General features: G+C 44.6%; 1 pseudogene; it reads left to right on the top strand.

Moving 5' to 3' along the window:
* Positions 1-5,025: 5,025 nt before the first annotated feature.
* On the top strand, positions 5,026-5,370 carry LOC114901044 (annotated as a pseudogene).
* Positions 5,371-6,616: the final 1,246 nt, after the last annotated feature.

Here is a 6,616-nt window from a genome sequence, read left to right as displayed (position 1 = left end):
GAAACACAGGGTTGGGTCTTGCAAGTTCCTGACCACAACATTTTCATGAGCCGATCAATTGATAACCTTTTAAATTTGTGTTTCTGTTTAAAGACATCTTGTTTAATATATATTGTCGACCCATTAACATTGAAGCACAGCTGAGCGCGTCGGGCACACGCCTGAAGGAAGCAGTGTCTCGCACATGTTTTTAGTTTTCAAAAGTTTGCCTATAATGGGTCTTAGCATGTGTTTCTTTAGTTTTATTCTGTTTGGAGATTGCTCATTTCTTGATCTGTAGGCCTACACTTTTGGGCAAGTTTAGGAAGTGTTCAGTCTTTATTTCTTTAAGTATTTTTTATTTCTATCCTCTCTTTGATCTCCTGGGATTCCAGTGACATACACGTTAGACCTTTTGTTATAATCCCACATGTTCCTGAGACTCTATTCAATTTTTTCCCATCTGTTTTCTCTCTGTGTTGTTTAGATTTGGTAATTCTTATTCTTCCGTCTTCAAGTTCACTGATCCTTTCTTATTTCCTCTCCATTCTGTTGTTGATCCCATCACTGAGCTTTTTATTTTGGCTGTTTCATTTCTTAGTTCTAAACTTTTTACTTGGTTCTTCTTTATATCTTCTACATCTTTTCTGAGATTTTCGATTTTGAAAATTTGTTTCGACTTTTTCATATTTGGTCAGCAAAGCATTTTTATGACGGCTGCTTCAAATCCTTGTCAGATAATTCTAACATCTGTGCCGTCTTGGTGTTGATGTCTACTGATCGTCTTTTCTCATGTAGTTTGAGATATTCCTGATGTTTTGTATGAAAAGTGATTTTTAAAACATTAAAACCTGGATATTTGGGGCAGTATATGCTTCAGGATCTAATTTTAAGTCTAGTGTTTTGGTAGGGCTCCTCTGATACCACTCCAGTGGGGGTAAGGAGGTGTTACCCTGTGATTCCAGGTGGTGGTGAAAGTCTAGATTCTCCACCTGGCCTCCTTGGGGGCAGGGTTTGACACCTTGGATTTCTGGGTTGGGGGTGAGAGTTTAGTCCCCCTAGGACTCTTGCTGATACCACCTTGGTACCTGGTATACTGTTCTTTCTTGGTGTACTACAAATGATAGATCTAAACTATTTCTCTGTCAACAATCAACTCACAAGCCAAGAGGGAAACAATGTATTTAGACCAGATAAGCATCCTGGCTGATTCTTTCTTGAGAGAATAAGATGGTGCTATGGACAGAGAGCACTTTTGTGAATGCAGAGCTAGCAGCCACTAGGCAGAGAGGAGGTTCTTCTTACAGATAACTTGGCCAGTTGTTTTAGTTTGGTTTCCCCAGAAGCAGACCTTGAGACAAGTGCAAGTTTTTCTGGAGGAGAGCCCAGGAGACATCCGTAGGAGGGGGCTTGGGGAAGGAAGGCCTGTAAGCAGAGGCAGCCAGTAAAGAGTGCATTGTCAAGAAGATAACCAGTGTGGGCATGCGGAGCTCAATCCTGCGGGGCTCCCGTGGGCACCAGTGTAGTACACTCAGCTCAGAGCATGATGGAGCCAGGGGTTTTAGGCTTTAGTTCCTGCCAGTCTCTGTTCAAGGGCTTTGTGGGGGTGGTGTGGGGTGGGGGAGGGGGTTTCAATTCCTTGATGCTGCCTAACAAGACTCCAGCTGCCAGAAGAAGTGCCCAGGCACAGGGATGAAACAGTGACGGTTGGAAGTCAGCCTGCTGCGCTGACGTGGCCAGGTCTGATGGGTGCAAGCAGAGTTCTGACAGCATCCTCACCACCAGCCAAGCAGGCACCTAGAAGGGACCTAATGCTGCACTGGCGCATTTGGGCACAATCTGAAACACCCAGTGAAAAAAATGCGTCTTTTAGCTGGGGCCCTCCCTCCATGTGTTTTTTCTTCTGTATTTGTTGCAGGAACACGGGTCGGGAAGATGCTTATCTTCCCTGGGTCTTGTTTCAGCATCTCCACTGCCCTTGTGAGAACTTTCCCTGTTCCCGTCTTCTTTGAGGACAGGTCCCAGGGCTCTCGAGTGACCCCAGGTCTCCTCTCTCTAAGGCAGCTTCAGACAAAGCCACGCTGAGAAGTTACCACTCCAGGCTGAGAAGGGAAGGAACGCGTGTCTAAGGGCAATTCCAGGCACCGGAGCCGCTGAGAGAGGCTGCCTGCTGCAGGGTGGGAGGGGAACAGCGGTAAGTACAAATGGGTCTCCTTCTACAGCTGTTCTGGGAACAGTTTCCTTCTGGCTTCGGTTGAAGGACAAGTAGCGCCCCTGCAAAGATCTGATTCAACAGGGGAGCCACGTGAATGAGTAAATTCACACTAGATCCTGGTGTTCTCATACAGATCCCTGAGAGGCAGAGGTCTGTCCTTTCCTGAGCCACTGAATGCTTTGGTGGGAAGTAATTTTGAGCTGCCACACTTGGGCATTGTAAGAATCAATTGAAAATACAATTGTTTAATTTTCCCTATAATCAATAGGATGCTTTCCTTGCTGGGAACCATGTGACGCTTTACTAGAGGGAAGTACTATTTCTGCTCCTTGGTTGCCAGAAGCCTTAGAAAAATGTAAAAATATGAAGAAGCCAATTTAAATGTATGGAGGAGACTGTCCTCTATTTCCTGAAAGGAATAATAGCAATTTTACCCATTCTCCTTGTTTTATCTTGGCCTGTAATATAAGACTATAAAAACCAAACAATGGAAATACTTTTTTTTTTTTTTTTGCGGTATGCGGGCCTCTCACTGTTGTGGCCTCTCCCGTTGCGGAGCACAGGCTCTGGGCGCGCAGGCTCAGTGGCCATGGCTCACAGGCCCAGCCGCTCCGCGGCATGTGGGATCGTCCCGGACCGGGGCACGAACCCGCGCCCCCTGCATCGGCAGGCGGACTCCCAACCGCTGCACCATCAGGGAAGCCCAATGAAGTTTTTAATTTAGCATTTATATTAGTTTCCTGGGGCTGCTGTAACAAATGGCTACAAACGTGGTGACTTACAGCAATAGAAATGTATTCTTTCCCAGTTCTGGAGGCCGGAAGTCTGGAATGAGGTTTGGGAAGGGTCTCTCTCAGTCTGAAGGCTCTGCGGAGGTTCCCTCCTTACCTCTCTGTTTCTGGTGGCTTCAGGTACTGCTTTCTGTGGCCGCACCACTCTGATGACTGTCTTCACGTGGCCGCCTCCTCTGTGACACGGTCATTGAATTTAGGGCAGATAATCCAGGATGACCTTGAGATATTTAATTCAACTACCTCTGCAGAGACCCTTTTCCCAAACAAGGTTACGTTCATAGGTTCCGGGGGGGTTAGGACTTAGACATATCTTCTTAGGGACCACCGTTCAATCCACTAGGGCATCTCTCTTTTTTTTAAAGACGTGTCACTGGATTAAAATGGTAGTAAAATGAGGCTATATCAGAAAATCAAACACCTTTTCATTCCTTATTTACATTTTCCCTTTCCAGCATTTTTGCTCTTTGAGAACATGACATTGTTTAAAGACTTACAAATCCGTCTGAAGGTTTCCCAATGCCTGCGGTTCTCTGCTGGTGCAGTAAGCATCCTGCAGGTGGCAGGGAGCAAGGGCTCCAAGTTCTGAGTCGGGATCTGGGGTGGGGTGGTGGTGAGGCCTCCGCGGACTCCCCTCAAGGCTGATTGGCTGGTCCAGTGTCACGTGACTGCCCCATAGCCTCTGCAGGGGCCCGTGGAGCGAGTCCTTATGCTGAGCAAGGAGAAGACGGGTTTCCCCAGGTTCTGAACACAGTTCTCAGGTGAGGGATCCAGGGGAAGAGAGGGGGTCAGTTACCAGAAGAAGAGTAAAGGAGAGACTTTTCCAAGCGGCTCCGAAACCAAACCCCCGAAGTTGATCAGCTCGGGGGTTTTCCATGTGTTAAGACCCTGTTTCCTTGACATGTCTACACGGCCTGACAGTAATTCCTTTCTGGGGCTGTAGACACCCCAGGCCACCACTTCACTCTCCAAGGAATAACTCTGATGCCACATGCACAAATGAAATTCTGATGTCTGGGCTTCTCGTGCAACTCGCCAAGGGGGAGAGAATTCAGCAGTGGGGCTGACATAATTTTGTGGTCTGCTTGACTGTAAATATGAGAGCTGGCGTGCTGGCTGCATATTTCTGTGCCCTGTGAGCTTTCTAAGGCAGAACCAACAGCCCCGGTTCTGCTCGTACCTCAGGATTCATGCTTCTCACTTCCTTTTACAATTCTCGAGGATTAATTTAATTAGAGTACTTCTGATCCTATCACACTTTACAGACATGCTGCTTTGGGTCACCTCCTGTACCTGGTGACAGTGCGGGGGGTGTCACTTTTTATAGGGCAGGAAATTACCTTAAGAAACATCTCTTTACCCCATTACCCCTGTTACTGCTGCTTATAAACATTCTTTTTTTTTTTTAAGCATATGGAAATACAATTTTAATACCTAAGGGGAAAAGTGGGACTGAAATGTTTTAAAAGGTGGATTGTTAAAAAAGAAGTGGATCTTGATTCCCAAGTATTTGTGTAATGAATACGTTATGATTGTTAATATCACATTTTATTATAATTATGTATTCACATGCATTGTTTCTTCAGCTGCGTATTAAGTGTTGTGAGGGCGGGATTGTGTGTCAATAATCTCAGTTTTTGGCACAGAGCATGCTGAGCTAAGCTTACTGTTCTAGATCAAGGCTGCCCAACAGAACTCTCTGCGAAGATGGAAAGGGCCTGTATCTGTGCTGCCTGACACCACGGACAGTAGCCAACAGGTGGCTGTTGAATCTGTTGAAAGTCCTGTTGTGATTAAGAAACTGAATTTTAAATCTAATTTACTTTTAATTACCACAAATATAAATTAAAATGGCCACGTGTAAAACAAGGAGGAATGAGGAAATTGATGAGGAATAGAATTAGAAAAAAATATTGTTAAACTTTGTGGCAGAAACAGTAGGGTTCCTAGGCCTGTGCACCCTCGTCGGCAAATGCAGACCCTGGGGAAGGAGGTGAAGGCCTGGAGTGATCTTCCATTTGGACGGAGTGAAAGAGAGCAATGCAGAAGGACTCCGGCCCACTAGTGCCTTTACGTTGGATTGGCTTTGGCTGTGTAGCACTGGTTGCTTCCGGCGGGATCATTGGCTATGCAAAAGCAGGCAGTGTCCCGTCCCTGGCTGCCAGGCTCCTCTTAGGTGGATTAGTGGGCCTGGGTGCCTATCAGCTGTCTCAGGATCCAAGGAACATTTGGGTTTTCTTAGTTACATCTGGAACCTTGGCTGGCATTATGGGAATGAGATTCTACCACTCTGGAAAATGTATGCCTGCAGCCTTAATTGCAGGTGCCAGTTTGCGGATGGTCGCCAGACTTGGAATTAGTGCGTTGGGTAAGCCCTGTCAGTAGGAGTCATGGCCCAGCTTGGACTCATGAAGAATTTTAAATTTTCACTATTTTTGGCATATTAAGATAAATTAGTACAGCATTTTCACATGTTCTGACATTTTGCCTAAAACAAAAACAAACCAAAAACACCCAACTTTGCAGAGAAAAAAGTCAGTTATTATCATTACAACCCTAAAGGGGTGGGTAGAGTGTAACACAAGAGCTTCTTCCTATAGTAGAAGCATACAGTTTGATTCTTGTATGTTGGTGTTACCTTTTCTTTCTGAATCTGTAGGTGAAATCTCCAGGGATAAAATGTAAGGTGTCACCATTGGGGCCCCTGATAAACATCTGGATTCTGAGAACACATGTTAGACCAATGAAATCAAAATCACTGGGGATGAGACTCAGGCATCAGTAGTTTTTAAAGCTCCCCAGATGTGATGATTAATTTTATGTGTCAACTTGGAGGGTGTTTTTGGATGAGATTAACATTTAAACTGGTGAACTTTGAATAAGCAGATTGCTCTCCATGGTGTGGGTGGGCCTCATCTAATCAACTGAAGACCCTGAATAGAACAAAAAGACCTGCTTACCCAAGCAAGGGGGAATTCTCCATCAGACTACCTTTGGTTTTTTGTTGTTGTTGTTTGTTTTTTTGTTTTTATAAAATAAATTTAATATCATCTTTTCAATATCCCCCCCAACACAGCCTTTTAATAATTTGGTAGAATATTCCTCTAAACCTTTCTCTGTATTTACACATATTGTTTCCTTATTCTGTCTTTCATTCTTAATTTTTCAACAAAAAAGTTTACAGTCCGAAACTCCTGGAAGTGATTTCCACAGTGTATGATAGCTTGTTCAAATGATAGGTGACTTTTACATTTATAGAAATTGTTTGACTGTTTTGCAAAAAATTTTGCAATCCACACTTTCCAGATAATAGTGGACATGCCCTTTTCTCCCCAAATTCTTTCCATCACAGAATACCATGGATTTTTTAAACTTTGGCTAATCTGACCATCAGACTACCTTTGGACTGGAACTGTACCATCCGGGGTCTCCAGCCTAGCAGCCCACGCTGCCGATTTAGCGTTCACCTGCCTCCATGAATGTGTGACCCAATTCCTATTTACACACACACACACACACACACACACACACACACACATTACTGGTTTTGTTTCTCTGGACAACCTCAACCTGACTAATATGCCAGGTGATTCCAATGTTGGAAGTTTAAAAATCAATAGTGAAAACCAAT

Source organism: Monodon monoceros, unplaced genomic scaffold, assembly GCF_005190385.1.
Source record: "Monodon monoceros isolate NGI ecotype Baffin Bay Population unplaced genomic scaffold, NGI_Narwhal_1 Super_Scaffold_19, whole genome shotgun sequence".
In the NCBI taxonomy this organism is placed as follows: Eukaryota; Metazoa; Chordata; class Mammalia; order Artiodactyla; family Monodontidae; genus Monodon; species Monodon monoceros.
This window is presented reverse-complemented; position numbering and strand designations above follow the sequence as displayed.